The 16,913-nt window shown below is 54.4% G+C and overlaps 1 protein-coding gene across 8 annotated transcripts in view; it reads left to right on the plus strand.

Annotated features, from left to right (window-relative positions):
* Positions 1-16,913, plus strand: part of LOC122706728 — a 35,030-nt gene that overhangs the window by 3,165 nt on the left and 14,952 nt on the right. For 2 of the 8 annotated variants that reach the window (XM_043922141.1, XM_043922142.1), the window contains exons 3-5: positions 24-6,905; positions 7,058-7,191; positions 16,743-16,818. The gene's annotated coding sequence lies outside the window, so the exon portion shown is untranslated. The remainder of the gene's footprint in view (positions 1-23; positions 6,906-7,057; positions 7,192-16,742; positions 16,819-16,913) is intronic. The other 6 variants (XM_043922138.1, XM_043922143.1, XM_043922137.1 and 3 more) reach the window with 6 other exon arrangements.

A 16,913-nucleotide genomic window follows, 5' to 3' on the forward strand; every position in this document is an offset into this window, starting at 1 on the left:
TTCTAACCTTTGATCTGTTGCAGAGGACGCCAGGAGCAGGGGTTCCTGGATCCCACCAGCAAACAAAGCGACCCCTAGGCAGTGACCGCCTCCGCAGGACGCCGAAGGATGAAGAGGACCCGAACTGACCAGCCAGCTGTCCCTCTTGGCTAAGTGTTGAAACCGTGCCCTAGTGAGGGGGCGCTGGTTAACGTCGGACTTTCGATGTGCTTCTGCCTTGATGCTTTGCTTTTCTATGTGCGTCTGCTTTGTTAACCTTCCATCAACCTGGAGGTTTCACCATCCCCAGGGAGGTGTCAGTCTTTCTCAATCCACCCCGTCACCACCCCAGGATGGTCTGAAAGGAAGGGTCCCTTTGGGAACTTCTCAGGAGGGAGACCTGGGCCAAGGGCTTGACCAGCATCCCCCTGGCAATTCCAAGGCCCTGGATGGGCTTCTGGAAGGAGCATGTGCCCCGAGGCCATGCTACCGAACTGCCAGGGGCATCCCCACCTCCTCCGAGATCTCCTCGTCCTTTCTGGGGAACGGGATCGAGCAAAGCAACCTCCCAGGGTGTTGTGAGTGTTGGTCCGACACAGGGAAGCCGGTAAGGCCAGGCATAGAAGAGGCGGTCAGTTAACGTTTTTCCAAACAGGTTGGTCGACCACGTCCCCCTCGCCCCTCTCATCACCTGTCTCACGCTTCTCGTTTATTCTTCCACAGCGCTCCGGACAAGCCCAGTCCGCAGGGCTCTTGGTGCACCAGGTAGGGCTGTACTGAGCCAGGGGTCGAGCTGACCTAGTCAGGATATGCATGGTGCATGTGGTCATTTCCAGAGCACTCCGTATGTTCTATGCCTGTTATTGCTATGTCGGATGTCCACGTGAGCGAGGCCGCCTCATTTACAAATGAGAGTGAATGTGGCCTCGGTTTGAGTCATTTTAAAAGGTGGAGGACAAGAAGACAGAACTGAGCGACACTTAGAGTGAGGTCGCTGAGGCTGGAGGAGTGTGAGTGTTTTGTCACATTCCTGGCAAGAGAAGGGGTCAGAGTTGGACCCTGGGTGCCATCAGGGGCTGCCCCTTCCCCCCCGCCCCCCCGCCCCCGAGTTCCACTCAGAACCTTTTTGATTTCCACTCCAATGTTTGACAATGGGACAGCCTGTTTGAGATCCCAGCTGCCCGGGGTGGTCTTGGGGGTCTTGGGTGGCCCCAATGCTGGTACGATGTGCTGGTCCCACCTCTCAATAACGGTGTGACCTTAAATACGTTGCTTAACTTCTCTGAGTCTCAGTTCTTTTCATGGCCTAAATGGGGATTAGGGGGGGAAAAAAAAAGCAACACAAAAAGCACCCGCGTTTATCTACCCCACATGGTGCTTTTGAAGGCCAAATGATGTAACCACTATGAAAGTGCTTTGTAAATTGCTGTGGAAATTGCGAGATACTTAACACCAGGAGGCTGTCCCTCATTATCACATGCCCAGCCTTGTCCCCCCCCCACACCCCCCCGCAGTAATAACAGCTAGCACCCACTAGGTGCTGTGTGTTTGCACTCAATAAATAAATTCCAGAAGAAATAAAACAGAATTAATTCAACAAACATTTTCTGGACTGCCTACAATATGCCCCGCACACCAGGCCTGGAATGTGATACAAAGATGATGACAACAAGTCTCTTGGAAGCTAATTGGGGTCCTCGTTTGACCAGCACTTTCTTTCCTCCCCTTTTAAGCCAACCAGTTTTGTCCGGACGAGACAAAAACAACTTGGGCCGCTTTAGAGAAACCCGGCTTGGTGTAGACAATAGCTCCCGGGCTTCTGAAAGGGGCTGATTGGATTATGTGGCAAATGAAGGTGGAAAGATGACTTGGGAGGTGGCAAATGAAGTGGGCGGAGATCTGCTGTGAGTTAATCCAGGCTATTAGGAGGGACCTTTTGTCTTCCAAAGGCTGGCAGGAGCTTTCACCACTGGGTTTTACATCCTTAATGTAAGGACGCATAATTTATGGTCAGTGAAAACCCAGGCCCCAGTGAGATTTGAGTGGGCTGTAAAATTGAGCGTCCTGCTACCAGTGAGTAATTATAGGGGACATTTATGTCTCCCTTTGCAGTTGGCAAAGGCCTTTTTGCAACCATCAATTCATTTAAACCTCACAACTCCCTGTCCGGACCCCGGGCTGGCCTGCACCTCCTAGGGGAACAGAGGCTGTCAAGCGGCCTTCATATGAGGGCATCTGAGGCGTCTGACACGGTAAACGGAGAGGAGGCCCCCACCCCGGCCCCTCTAGTCTCTCAGACCTGGCCCTTTGGCCACAAGCGAGTCCCTCCAAATTCCTAACTTTGCTTTTCTCAGCAGCTTCTGAGCCTCCGGGCCTCTCCTGGCCTCCTTTCTAGCCTCTGTCTCTTTCCTTCCGCAGCCCCGCCTCCTGTAAAGCCTATCTACATACGCTGTCTTCCTTCCTCACCTTCTGTTTCCCCTCCAACCCACCGCTTCGTGGTCTCCTCTGGGCCGTTGAACTCCACCAGCTCTAAGGTAATGACTTTTCTGGAGCTTAACTCCGGACACGTTTCCGGCTCCCGGACGCACGGACACGTATTCAGTGTTTCTCTCACGGTCTTCCCAGCTCCTGGTCCCTGGTGTTGACAGACAGCCCTCTCCCCTCCACCCCCTGACCTGTAGACGGTACAGAGTCACCTGCTCCTGGCCCTCCTCCTTCTTAACCTCTCCTAGAAGAGTATCCAGCCCTTCCAGAACCTTCCAGAACCTGCCTCTTGGCATCTTCTCCGGGTTGGCGTCCAAACCACCTAGAGCTGAGGCCTCGAGGTAGCTCAGTGTTTCCAAGCCTTTCCACCTTACTCTCAGTTGCAGAATAGTTATCTTTACCTGGCAGGTCAGGTGGGCTATCCTGCAGGTAAAACCTCAAGTCCCCACTATTCGAGGAACTTGAAATAAATTCAGTCAGGTATTCATGAGAAAATACAGCGAAGGTCGCCATCTGATTTTCTTGTAGGTTAAGTTCCCACAGGAAGGAGCGCAACGGAGAAGAAAGAAGTGGGGGGTGGGGGCGAGAAAGAAGCAAAGACCAGAAAAAGGCCCCCAAGACAAAAAAAAGGAGCAAAGGGAGACTTAGAAAATACGAAAACCCACCCCCAAAAAAACACATCCAGAGAAAGGTTCCTTCTTGGGTCAGGCGAAAATAAAGTAAACAGGAAAAAGGTTTTCAATTGATTATCCCAGTGACAAGTCCCAGGAAGCTTTCAAATCAAATTGCCCCATTTTAGGTTTTTAACTCCTTCTATCGGGTTTAACCTCTTTACCTCCCGCATCCTGGTTAAACCCTCCTCCTGGCCCCCTTGGCTGGTGATTAAATCCCGAAGGTACATGGAGCCTTTCAGTGAATGAATGGCCAGCAGAAAGAGCCCTCCCCCTCCCCCCAGCTGTGTTTTTCAGTTTTATTCCACTTTCTGCCCTTTTCCCTTAATGAACACAGGGCTAATCTTGGGCCTTGTCAAGGAAGAGGCTGTAGACCTTAATGAGGTAGCTGCTGGATTCCAATATTCATCTCATAAGGAGCCTTCTTTGTCTGAGAAGGAAAGACACTGATTATCATAATGAGGTGAACCGCGGCTGCAGGGCAGGGGCGAAGCGGGTCTGAAGCCACACTTCTAATTTTGGTGCTGGAGCCCAGGGACTCATTCTGCTCCCCATTCAAGTCTCTGCCTCTGTCCCAGCTCGCGGTGCATGGAGCGAGGTTGAAAGTTGCAGGCCGCTTTGGGCCACAGATGAGGGCTGCTCTGCAGAAGAGTTACTTTGTTTGACCCTGCGTGCAGACCAGCCCTGGGCCAGGGCAACTCAGGCCTCTGGGATCAGTTTTCCAGGAGCAGAGAGACAGAGATGCGGGTCTGGCTCACCCCGCAGTTAAACTTAGGGCTCCCCAGTGTTAAACCTGTGAGACTTCCAAATGAAAAGTAAGAAAAGTAGAAAAGGAAGTCCTAGGTGTAGACCCCGTGCAATTGTAGCCGAGCTAGCGTCTGTGGAATGCCCCTTCCAGGTCAGGAAGTGGATGGATATTGGTACCCCAGCACAGCCCCATCCGCTTAGAAGGACAGAGATGGGGGCTCACACTCAGCCCCTCATGATGAGAGTGCCAGTGGTCTGTCAGGACCACTCAGATCCAGTATCCAAACCTGGGTCACCCACTTTACCCCCTAACTGTCCCTCCCATGTGTCCTGCGCCCGCTCTGCCCCTCAGGCCTCTTCTGTGTTCCTTCTTGAAATCCCTGGGGCCTTTTCATGTCTTCAGGGCAGGTGTGCCTGAGTCAGAAACTTGCCCTTCTGAATCCTGAGTTCTAGATGTTCCTCACCTAAAGGCAGATCAATCACAATTAGATCACTCCAGTTAAACCTTAGACTCCAGCCAGACCTTCCGCCAAATGGGGGAAAAAAAGGGAGGGGAGGAGAAGTGGAGTGTTTGGAGCAAGAAAACTTGATTACTTGAAAACTTATGGTCCTCTCTCCCTCAACTTACCTCTCGGCTCAAGGTCCCCTGGTGTTGGTGGATGAGATTTAGACATTTCCCGAGTCAGCGAAACCACCTCCCATCCGGCCCACTAGATGACAAGTGTGGATGGCAGCCCAGATGGCCAGCTGGGGCCACTCCATCGCTTTTGGTGGTGGGGACCCCAGATGTTGCCCAGACTTGGGGGCTGGATGGGGTGAGCACTTCTGAGAATCGGGGGTCCCACCAAAACTTGCTTCTTCCGTGCAGTTTGTGGAGAGTAAACTTCTGGGGCAGCTCCTGGTGTTCTAGAAGGATTATTTCTAGAAGTAGGAAAAGAAAATCCATAGAACCCTTCATACCTTCAAATACATACCAATAATTAAAATACCTGCCCCGGAGTCATTAATATTTTAGCATTTGAGAACCCAGGGAGGAGGTGGAAGGCAACTGAACTCATCTTCTGAGGCCACTGGCAGTGGGGTGTCTGTGTTCGTGACTCCTGGACGGGGGACTGCTTTAACCTGTATCCTTGTTTCTGTGGCCCCCCTTCTGCACCTGAACTGACACAGCTCCCCGCTCCCCATGCGCATGGGACACCTGCCCCCCACTCCCCCAGCCCGGGGGTCCTGCCCGGCTTCCTGTGTGGGGCCTGGGAGGGCTCAGCCACCATTAAGTCAATCCCGGAGGCTCCCCCCAGTTCTTCTGATCCTCCCGTTTTTTTTTCTGCTTTCACTGCCCCCTTCTGTAGTCCATCCGTCTTCTCTCCCCGACTCCTGTTTCCTTATCTGGTCCTCAGGGGGGCGTCCTAGGCCAGCCCACTCCTCCTTTGGGTGTCCCAGCACCAGCCTGGCACAAAATGGGGCTCAGTAAGAGTATGTGGGATGTATGGCTGTTTGGACAGGTGAGTCAAGGAAGGAACTTGACTGTCAAAGCTGAGCTGCTAGGTGGGAGACACTGGGAGTGCAGGAAGCCTTAGGTCTAAAGGGTGGAGGGTGGACGTCCTTTAACTGAGGGGTGGGTGTTGCCCCAGCCCCTTTTGAGTGGGGGCCCCACCAGTCTCACCCCTTCCTGGACTCACGCATCCATCCCGTCATCCAACAGTTGATCCTTACTGAGCAAGCCCATAGCTCGGCCCCGGGCTGGGCACCTGCCACCCTAGTGCGTCCCTTGATGGCCTCTGCCTCCCTGGGGTGGGGGGCCGGGGGGTTGCTTCTGCCCAGGGTGCCCTGTTGGCCCCCGGGCGCTGGAGCAGCACGTTTTTGCTCTATAGAGAAGGCAGGCCGGGGTGGGGTGCGAGGGGCAGGCCTGCTTTGCCTTGCTGTGGTCGGCTGGCCCCCTTTGAATCCGAAGCCTGGGGAGGGGGCCCCCGAACCTGCCCTTCTCCAGGGCTCAGCTGCAGGTCCCAGCCAGCCAGCCCCTCCTGCCCCTAACCCTCCCCGCCTGTCCTGTAGCTGAGTGCTCATGGCCGTCCTGGGCTCCCAGCCCTGACGTTCAGGACTGTGGAAGTGGCCCGGGGCAGCCGTGGCCTGTGTCCCCTTGGGCTCTGGCCGCACCAGGTCTCCCTCTTGAGTTGGGGGTCCGCGGGCTGGACCCCTCCCTCCAGGATGCCCTCCTACCCCTGGGACTACATCCAGCTCGCCCGCCCCCCTTTGCGGACGGGGGCCTGCCCACCGCCAAGGGCCCCTGGCTGGGAACCTCCAGGGGACCTGCAGGCCTCACCTCTGCCTGGCTGCCCACCTTACTCCTGTGTCTGGCGGCTCCTCCTCTGGCTTCCCCTCCGCTCCCCTGCTAGGTTGACTGCCCCCCCCCCCAACCCCCGGCTCTGCTTGCCAGATCCGACCTGTGTGCCCTTCCCTGTGCCCCCTTCTCTGGGTTCAGGACCCTCTGCGTCTCAGCCATCCGACTGTCTGCCTAACACGTTGGTTTTCCTCGCTGAGCCCACACCTGTGGTTACCTGCGTGCTGCCCCGCCCACCTCCCACCTGTGTGCCTTTTCCCTGTCTCCCCCAGTGCAAGGAGGCTTTCCCCCTCAGGGTGACTCAAGTTTCTAGGGGGTCTCCAGTGCCTGGGGCACAAGCCCCCCCTACCCCGGCAGGCCACCGCCCCCCCCCCCCAGCATCCTTGGGTACCTCTTCCTGTGGGCCTGGCTGCCCAGGCTCTGAGTGACCCTGGGCTATAGCCAGCCTTTTGCACTGTCCCCTTCTCCCCACCTCAATCCCCCCAGACCCCTTATTGTTACGTCCTGCCAGGCCTGCCCGTCCAAGCGCCGTGTCCCCGCGAGTCCCAGGCTCGGCTCCCCCGTCCCCGCCCCCCCGGACCTTGTGGCCCGTCTGGGGGCTGCTCCCGGGCCTGTCACTCTTCACACCTCTTCCCGTCCTTGCCGCTCCCAAGAGCCACCTCCCTCCACCAAAAACCAGACGGCAGGTGAGACCAGGCTCTGTGCCTTTTCTGGGTCGTGTGTGTGTGTGTGTGTGTGTGTGTGTGTGTGTGTGTGTGTGTGTGTGTGTGTGTGTGGCTTTTCTGGGGGGCTCGCCTTGCCGTCCTGCTAATGTTCTACCTGTTCCCCCACCACCAAGGAGCCCAGGCGGCGCCGGATCGTGAACGCCTGGACAGAGGAGGTGGAGGAGCTCCCCTGGAGCAGCACGCCTTCCGGAGGGTCACCCGACGTCTCGCGCCTACCCCGAGCCGCGACACTGCTGCCTGGATTGGGGTGAGTTGCATGCTTTTTTGAGACACCACGATTTCATCAGGCTTACTCAAACATGTCTCAGTTCGAGGAGGTACACATGCAAACCTGGGAGGGGGTCACTTCCAAGGGCAAGTTCTCTGCCACCCCGACCATGGGACCGGGCATTCTGGAAGCTGCCGGGAGCTGAGACCCTCGTGCGCCTGTACGGTAAGTGGAGAGCATTGCCTCGGGTCTGGGCTCCTGAGAACCAGTGCGGCCCAGGCACACACATAGTAGGTCCTTACGGAGCTTTGCTTAGCGCAGTAATGAAGTGAATAGCGGGACATTTGCCCTCCGCCTAAAGCCCGGCTAGCGGGCCCCTTTGGAGACGCAAAAACAGCAGTGCTTGTCCGCCCTGGAGCTGGAAAAGCGTTTCTGCCCACACGCCATGGAAACGTCGGTGGCTGTGAGAATGCTGGGTTCTCACGCACGAGGCTTTGATAATGTCCTTTAATCAAACAGTGGTTTTTGAGGGAGTTCTTCCCTTGGCCTCATCTCCTCACCCCTGAAATTGCAGCTGGATGGGAATGTTTTTGTGCGTTTAAATAAAATCAGTAATGGTGGAGCACAAGAAAACTGGGGTTACAGCTCCATGAGGCTCTCTGGGTTCAACATTTGTTTATGGGACCTTCGTTTATTCAAGAAGCGTTAATGGAGACTTGGAGGCCCGGGGGTGGGGCTTTTCTCTGGGGGCCCGAGGCCAGCTTTGCCTTAAGGACCAGAGGGTCTAGTCGGATGCCCGGATGGGTCCCCTATGGTGATGTAGCCTGTGTGGTATCTAGCCCAGGTGGACAGGGGCGGGGGTGCTCCCCCGAGGGCACCCTGCTTTCTGCGGTCACGGCAGTGCAGCCCATGGCAGGGCTCCTGAAGGGGCCTTAGGGTGTTTTCAGAGCCAGCAGCTCAGGGGAAGGTGGCTGGCTCTGTGTGCATGTCTGAGACATTCAGGGTAGTCCCTGGGGTGAATGAATGAAGGCACTTAAATGGCCGGGATGGTCTGGGGAGGGGATGATGGGAAGGGCTTGGATGATGGGGTCAAAGTTGACTTAACTCCCCAGATGTTTATGGAGGCTCAAGTGGGCTCGGCTCTGTCCCAGGCCCAGTGCCTTGTTGCTCCACACAGGGTCTCTGTGAGAGGAGATGGGGGCCACATCAGAGCTGGGGGCCCTGTCTTGGGGTGTACCCGCCTATATGAGCCCTGCAGCCCAGTGAGCAGAGGGGCTGGACCCCCATACTCCTCAAGGGTCTCCAGTTTCCATCGCAGCTTCTGTAAGGCTCTTGCATCAACCAGATTTGGGGGACAGCTCTTCCACAGTCCTGCCCTCCTGCCCTGAATGGGGAATGGGCTGGGGATGTTATTTTGAGCAGGCGAGAAGGGTAGAAGTATCCATACAGGGGGCTGACCCTTTTGTCCGCTTATTTCTACTCCCCAGAGAGGTTGCAGAGAGGTAGGGAACGTGTGCCCAGGCCTAATTCCAGGGAGGGGGCACCAGGCGGGCTCCGCCCCATGACATTTACTCCGAGGCTGGCATTTGCCACCTGCAAACATGATGATGTGGAGCAGAGCCCAGGAGGGGATCTTTACAAAGGGCAGGATGCGGGCTCCGGGATGTTGTATCCGGAGCTTATCAGAAAGATCTGTGTGACTCGTCGGAGCCAAATGCCCACGGTTCCTGGATGCCTCCCTCTTCAGGGACGTCTCAGGAGCCCCTCCCGGTGGGCTGGGCCGATGGGCAGAGTCAGGATGGAGGCCTATCCCCAGCCAGTCCCGGACTTTGCCAGTCCCCCACCCCTTCTCCTTGGCGTTCAGGATGGCCTGTCTTTGGGCTGTGTTGAGTTTTAGAGGCTTTGGTGAATGCTCAGCCTCAGGCAAACACATATTTTGGATTTTGTGTGTCATTATGCAGAAAATAGGGGCTTCCCTGATGGCTCAGTTGGTAAAGAATCCACCTGCAATGCAGGAGATCCTGGTTCGATTCCTGGGTCAGGAAGATCTGCTGGAGAAGGGATAGGCTACCCACTCCAGTATTCTTGGGCTTCCCTGGGGGCTCAGCTGGTAAAGAATCCACCTGCAATGCGGGAGACCTGGGTTCGATCCCTGGGTTGGGAAGATCCCCTCAAGAAAGAAAAGGCTACCCACTCGAGTATTCTGGCCTGGAGAATTCTGGGGACTGTAGAGTCCGGGGTCGCAAAGAGTCGGATAGGACTGAGCGACTTTCACTTTTCACGCAGAAAATAGAGAGTGATAGGTATAATCGGTCAAGTTCTTCGTTTAAAGACGTTGAAACGTAGCATCATCCATCTGCCATTGTCCAGTGTTGAAAGAAAGGATCATTTTCAGGAAAATTCTCTTTTGGTGGCTTGGCCCATGCCTGAGCAGTGAGGGGTGGAAATGAGGCCCTAGCCCGCCAGCCAGACGGGTGGGAGGGGTTCTCTGGCCGTTTGTCATTGTACTGGGCCGGCCCCCAGGGCCGCCTCTAGCTGAACGCTTCCGGGTCGCACAGGTATTGGGAAGAGATGGTGGTCTTGCTGGAAAGCTGGTCCTCGGGCCCCACCTGCTCCCCCCACGGTGGAGCGGGGATGGGGAAGGGGCTGAGGGCATAACAGCCTCTGTGCGTCTCAAAAAGGAAGAAAACGCCCCTTTTCTCCCCCTTCAGTTTCCCACTGCAGGTTGCCTGTGGGACTGATGGCGGCTTTCAGGGCTCCTGACCTAGTGTCTCCTGACTCGTGACTCAAACCCCAAACGTATTTCCAAGCACATTTCTCCAAATAATGTCAAAAACTGGCAAGACTTAAGGGCAACGGGAGGCATGTGTTTCTTATTCCTTCATTTACATGAAGGAACTTAAATGTGTGTTTTTTTTTTTTTTATGACCAATCTGACTTCCAGAAAGAAAAAAAAAAATCACCCCTCTTTAATGAGCTTGCTAATGAATTTTTCCTTGAAAAGAGGAAGGCAGCTTTACACAGAAGGGGGTGTGGAGGGAAACAAGTTAAGGCCCCAAAGGGTTAAAGGGCAGTGGACAATGTAGAAACCGCCATTGTGAGCTGAATCAGAAGGTCTGGGGTGCTGGGAGCATTTTCTTTTTAGAAGACTGACATTTAACAAGTTGCAAATGAGCCCCAAGAACTGGTTCCTTTTTCCATCTGTGGCTTTGAGCTCTGCCCCCTGTCCTAAAGAAGGACTTAAAGGAGTCTGACTAGCCTGGTCTCCTATCCCTGGTTTGAACAGATGGAAAATTCTGGAAAAGAGTTAGTTACAGCTTTCCAAATGAGGCCATCTGAAGCATGGGGTCCCCATGTTGAAAGGAAGAGAGTGGTCTGGTAGGGGAAGGAGTGGAGGCTTTCACTCTGGGGTGCCCCCAGTTTCTGTGGGCAGCCCCAAGTCCCAGCTGCCTGCCTATGGCTTCAGGAAGCTGGGCCATTTTTGGGGGGGGGGTGTCTAAAGGAGGGGTTATGCTGAGGTAGCTGCCAGTCATCAGCGTGACATGAGTCAGTGTTTTGGGGCCAGGAGGGAAGAGAATGAGGGGACCCTTGGAAATCCACCGGGAGGAGGTCAGCCCCCTAGAGTGTCCATTCCTAGGCACCCGCCCCCCCGCATGCTGCAGCAGCAGTGGAAGGGGTCTCAAGTTCACTTGGATCCAACAGAGGTCGAAGGTCCCCTTCTCGGTGCCCAGATGACCTGCTAGCAGTGCCCAAGAGGCTCATTTCTGAATGCTCACACATCCTCGAATTCCTAGTGCCTTCCAGATTTTAGATACTTGGCCCCTTATCCCCGTCTTTGGGGAACTCGCCAAGGGCCTCGGCGGTCGTGAGGGGCCTGCAGGCAGAGCAGGTGCGGGGTGGCCGCGGCCGGGGCAGGCCCCAACTTGGGAAGGGTGTGTGTGTGTGTGTGTGTGTGTGTGTGAGAGAGAGAGAGAGAGAGAGAGAGAGAGAGAGAGAGAGAGGAATTAATTAAGGGAGAGGAGAGTGGTGGAGGGTGTAGTCATGACTCTCCTAATTGCTCTCCAATTTCTTTGGGCTTCAACAAAAATCCAGATGGAGGGTTCTTAAGTCCTCCTTCCTGGGAGTTGGGGGGCTGGGGTGGCGGGGGAGGCAGGCTGCCCACCACCTTCTGCCGGGCGTCTCTTTGCAGAGTGAATAGGGTCTTTGGCAGGGGTTTAAGGAGGGGACTTAGCCTGGGAGCTCCCAGGGCGGTGCAGATGGAGACAAAGGCCCCGCAGAAGGAATGTGGGGAGCCCCCCACGGAGAACAGCCACCTGGGGATAATTGGGAGGCCCAGCGCAGATGAGTTTTCCCAGGTTCTGTGAATACATTCTCTCAATAGAAGGTGCCCTTTCTTCACATGAAAAGAGGAAACCTCAATTACCTCCCCCTGAAACAGAGAGTGAGTGTGTGTGTGTGTGTGTGTGTGTGTGTGTGTTCCCTCCGGGGGCTGCGGCGGGCCCCTCGCCCTTGTGTGCGTGGCGGGGGCTCCAAGCCGCACAAAGCACGTCTAAACAGCCGCCCCGTCGGCGCGACCCCAGGCCAGCCCGGACTCCCCCGACCTGGGGCTTTCTCTTTGCAAGTTTCTCAGGAGGGGGAAGCAGAGTCGCCCTGCCTGTAAACAAGAATCTGATCAAACCGGGCCCGATGCCCGAGAAACAGCCAAAGGAGACAGAAGTCCAGGGTGGAAAGTTGGGGAGGAGGCCGGTCGGGGGGGCCAGAGGCTGACCACACGTCTGTGCTGGCCGTCCAGACTCACAGCCGTGCTGGTCCTTCTGGCCCTTTCTCTGGGCTGTTCTGTGGCGGGGGGAGTGGAGTCATTCCTTCGGGTTAGGGAACTGGGGCTTCCGGGGCTCAGTGGTCCACGGGGCTGATGCTTGCACTTAGGAAAGGTAACAGACGGGGTCAGGCAGCAGGAGGCTCAGGGTTGGGGCCACCCCGAGCAAGGGGCCCCTGTGAGCTGGAGGGAATCAAGTTGGCACCCTCGCTGACCCCAACTGTCCTGAGGACGTGGGCCCCTCTGGAGGAACCCTGGGCAGAGTCCCTGCCATGAGATGAAGGCGTCCTGGTTCTGAGTCTCAGCGGGTGTGTCTGTTGCTGCTGGCTTCTGGGCCTTGGTTTCCCCGTCTGTAAAACGAGGCAGTGGCCATTCAGTTCTCTGTATTCTGTGAGGCGGAAGAAGCCAGGGATGTCAGCGCTAGAAAGACAGGGGCTCTTTCACCAGAGGAGGGGATGGGGGTCCCCAGGTGTTCAAACTGGGCCCCCCTGGCCTCCTGGCTGGGGGCAGGGACCCCCTGCTACTCAGGCCCGGTCAGAGGAGAGAGTCCAGATAGGACACTTTGGGTGCCCCAGGGTCAGGCAGCAGCTCAGCGTTGGTCCTCTGGGGACCTGGTTCCAGCCTATGCTCAGCTCCCACTGTGACTATGACCTTGGTCCCCGGTGGGCCTCAGTTTTCCCATCTGTGAAATGGGGGCAGTGCAGGATCATGGTCACCTCAGGGTCCGTGGGGCCCTGGGTTCCTTCCAGCTGCTCAGGGGTTGGTTTGCTGAGTCTTGAGAGTCAGAGGGCTGGAGATCACTGGTCTTCTGTCTCCCCACCCTCTTTTACTTCCAAGACAAGGAAAGCAGAGACCCGAGGGAGCCCCGGGTGGGAGGCCCACCGCCTGTGGCCAGGCAGCAGGATTGGCAGTCGTCAGCCAGTCCTCTCGATCAACTCTTTGTGAACACGGATTCTAATAAGGCTCGTGGCCCAGAGCAGCTTGGTGGCCTATTCTTCCACGCAGGTGGGCCGCCGGCCAGGCCTGGAACACCTTTCTGGGCCATGTAATGAGCCTGGCCCGTGGCTGCCATCCCAGGAGGGTGTGCCAGGCTGCACCCTCCCCTGCGGCTCACCCCGGGGCCTTTTAGTCACGAGACCCTCCACGGCACCTCCGTGGGCACCCTGGCCCGCTCCGTGGAGAACTTCCTGAAAAAAGCCATCAGGCAGAGAGGCAAAGTTCTGGAAAAGTGATCAGCCGCCGGACCTGCCCTGGCTGCCCATCCCAGACTCAGTTTTGCAAACATCCCTCGCTGTCTCTTTGTGCTTCGGTGCGTGGTAATAAAGAGCGCACAAAACCCACGGTCAGGTCTGCACCCAGTGATTACCACGGTGAGCCGCAGCCTTTGTTTGCTGACCTTGGTTGCTACAATACCTGCGAGCTGAAATGAGGGATCGAGAAATTGCCAGCTTCAATTAGACCGGCAGCCTGCCTTCCCAAGTGCCTCTGCCACTCTATCCATTAACGGTAAACATACGCCAAATAGGCCTTAATTCTCTCTAATTGCCCACTCCTGAAGCAAAGAGTGAAATTCCAGGAAGAGGCGTATGTAAACATCCCCAGCCCCCGGCCAACCGGAATCAGAGGACTGATGAGGGCCGGCAAGAGGTTGGTGGTGGTGGGGGGGACGTGATTTCAAAAGCTGTCCCAATTACCTCTCCTGTTTTCATAAATGAGCCCGTAATGTTCCGCGCCCTGGCCTTCACAAAGGTACAGGAAATGAGGTCCGCCAAGAGCTTGCATCTGTTGGGGAAAGTTGTGAGGGGGTGGTCTCTCCTCAACAGGTAGGAGGGCGAGGCTGATGACTGTTTGGATAGACTGCGAGCTTTTATTTCCGAGAATCACCATTTTATGAAAAATCGTCCTTTTCCGTCTTTCCCCTGCACTCAACACCCACAAACGATATATATATATTTTTCAATTTCAATACAGTATTTATTGTATAGAAGAAAAGTAGACTAATTAGTATAATATAAAAGATTTTGGGGGAAAAATATATTACAGTAGGAAAAATTCTTTAAAAATTTTATTTCTTTAAATTTATTTTTTAATCGGAGGAAAACTGCTTTACAGTGTTATGTTGGTTTCTACCTTACAACACAAGTCAGTCATAGTCATATATATACACACATACACATAGATATATAATTATGACTGATCCACAAATGATTTGTACCAGACATGCCAGATAAAAGAGGTCTCATTTGCCCCTAGAATAGAGGAACTTTAAAAATCTTGAGAGGCAGTATATGTGTAGGTGATTCATGATGATGAACAGCAGAAGCTATCACAACATTGTAAAGCATGTATCCTCTGATTAAAAAATATATATCCTATGATAAACCATAGTGGAAAAGAATATTAAGAAAAGAACGTAAATCTATGTATCACTTTGCTGTACCACAGGAAGTAGCAATGTTGCAAATCAACCATACTTCAGTAAAAAGAAAAAGAAAGAAGACATTTCCTGAGAAACAGAGCTAGGGTTTTCTAACTCTCCTAAGTCCCGGAGGATGATTTTGGTGTAGTCAGCAGGGCTTCCTTCCTGCGTGGATCGTGAGCGCAGCGCATGCGTTTATGAGGTCTCCAATCATTTGCTTGCGACAGTTGTTCCTCTGGACCCTAGAAGGAGGCTTGTGTTTTCCTTTGGTTCCAGACGCTGACTCATCTCTGCAGTGTCTTCGTCTGTTACGACTGCAACCCAGCACCACAGTGCTAATCCATCACCGCGGTCGCAGGGCTGAGACACGCGGAGCTCAGAATCCAAGGCATGACTTTGCTGGGGCAGTGTCTTCAGTTGCAGCCTGGGGGTCTGCTCGAAAGTTAATTATGAACAACCAGGAAACTCTGAGGGCTCCCGGGGTCCCTGGGGACAGAAGCAGGAAAAAAACCCAGATGCCCTGAGCTGCTTCTGATTTCCCTGGTCCTGTTAAAAGACACCAAAGAGAACCATGCTGGAAAGACATAGCAAAGCCCTTTCCTGCCTCTTTGTCCTGTGGGAAGGGGCGCTGGCTGTGGTCTTGCCATGTGTTCTGGGTCTGGAGCCCAGTCGTGCCCTTAGGACTGTGGTGATGATGACAGGGTCACCGCTGGGTTCTCATGGGTCTCTGAGGAAGGGCTGGAAACTCTTCCGGCGTTGGGGGAGCCACAGTATGGCACCCAGAGTGCCCTTAGGTTACCAGTCTACCCTGGTCACCCATGGGCTGATGACTGCTTGATTAACTCTGGTTTTTAAAAAAGACTTCCTGTTTCTTGCTTATAAAATCAACCAGTTAGGGGAATAGAGTGTTTGGGAAGCTCAGGGTCAGGGCAGGAATTCTTAGGAGGCTTGGAAGCAAGAGGTGAGCCCCCTGGGGCCCTGGCCAAGTCTTGGGCACCCCAGTGGGTGAAGCATGGGCATGGGGGTTGAAGTACCCAAATGGCTTAAGTCAGGGCAGGGGGCTTGGAGAGGACCTCTTCCTTCCTCAGGCTTCCTTGGAGGGCTACTGGACTCTCCTTGTTCTTTCTTCCTTTTCTCAAGTTTTTATTTCTCATTCTTGCCTCAGCTTGGCTCCCCCCTCCCCTTACAGTGCCAATCAAACCTCAGTCATCAGATCAAAGAATTAACAGGGACCTCCTATATAGCACGAGAGAACTCTATTCAATACCCTGTGATAACCTATCATGGAAAAGAATCTGGAAAAGAATAGATACATGTATTTGCATCACTGAGTCACTTTGGTGTACACTTGAAAGTAACACAACATGGTAAACATCAACTATGCTTCAGTATAAAATAAAAAATTAAAAGAAACACACCACACCTCCCTCACTCATCACAGACCGCCTGTTGGCCACACTTACCTACCAGAGCCCCCTGGGTGTATGTTCAGCATCAACTCCCTTAAAATATTTTTTTTAAATGACTAACCTTTTCTTTTTTTTCTGAGCAGTTTTAGATTTATGGAAAAAGTAAGTGGCAAATAGAGTGCATACGTGTCACCTGCCCCCCCCCACCCCATTTCCCCCGAGGTTAACATCTGGCACCAGCGTGGAGCACTAGTTGCCATTGATGAGCTGACCTTGATGATGTAGCTGTTAAGTGAAATTCATGGTTTCCATTGTTCTTTGTATCCTATAGTCTGTGGGTTTTGACAGATGTATAATGACATGTGTCTATCACTGTTCAGCTCATTCTTTTTAAACTTGAAGGCAAATACTTGATGTCAAAGATTTGACATGCCTGGTCAGGGCTTTTTATATGGGACTGGTGAAAACTTGTAGGGAATTGTTCAGGTGAAGCCGTCTGTCCAGGCAGCCCTGTCCTTCATCTTCGATCTCAAGGTTTTAGGACATGCTGCTCATTCAGGACCCCACAACCCTGGCGTGGTCCACAGCACACTTCCCTAGTCTCAGCCAGGGCCCACTGACCTCGCCCCCCATCACGCACACGCTACCACGCACACGCTAACCCTGGCTCGGCTGTGCCCCGCAGCGCCCTTCTTCCTGGTGGAATGCACTTCCAGAAAGGCTTCTATGCAGCCCTTGAGTGTGTCCATGTGGCCACACCAACCCCCGTCAGCTCCAAAGACACCTGGGGCTGGGAAAGGGGGAGCTTGGCAGCTGAGCGCGCTCGTGAGTGAGTGTAAAGAAAAGAGAAAGGCTTGCTTTCATCAGGTCCACCCTTGAAGTTGGGGCATCTCTGCTTCTGTTGGGTGAGATTCTCTTTGAGTGACCCAGTGCTTTCTCGTTCCAGCCGAAGCCATCATCTGGAATCCTCCGCGGTCCAGGACCTCGAACCCACCACCCCAGCACCCTCTAGCTCCATAATCGTAAGTTGCTGGGGTGTGGGGGCCACATCTGAGGCTGGTCACCAAGGGAGGCAGGCTGCTGCCCCGACAGCCTCATGGGGAGGGATGGGTGAGCA

Source organism: Cervus elaphus, chromosome 13, assembly GCF_910594005.1.
Source record: "Cervus elaphus chromosome 13, mCerEla1.1, whole genome shotgun sequence".
In the NCBI taxonomy this organism is placed as follows: Eukaryota; Metazoa; Chordata; class Mammalia; order Artiodactyla; family Cervidae; genus Cervus; species Cervus elaphus.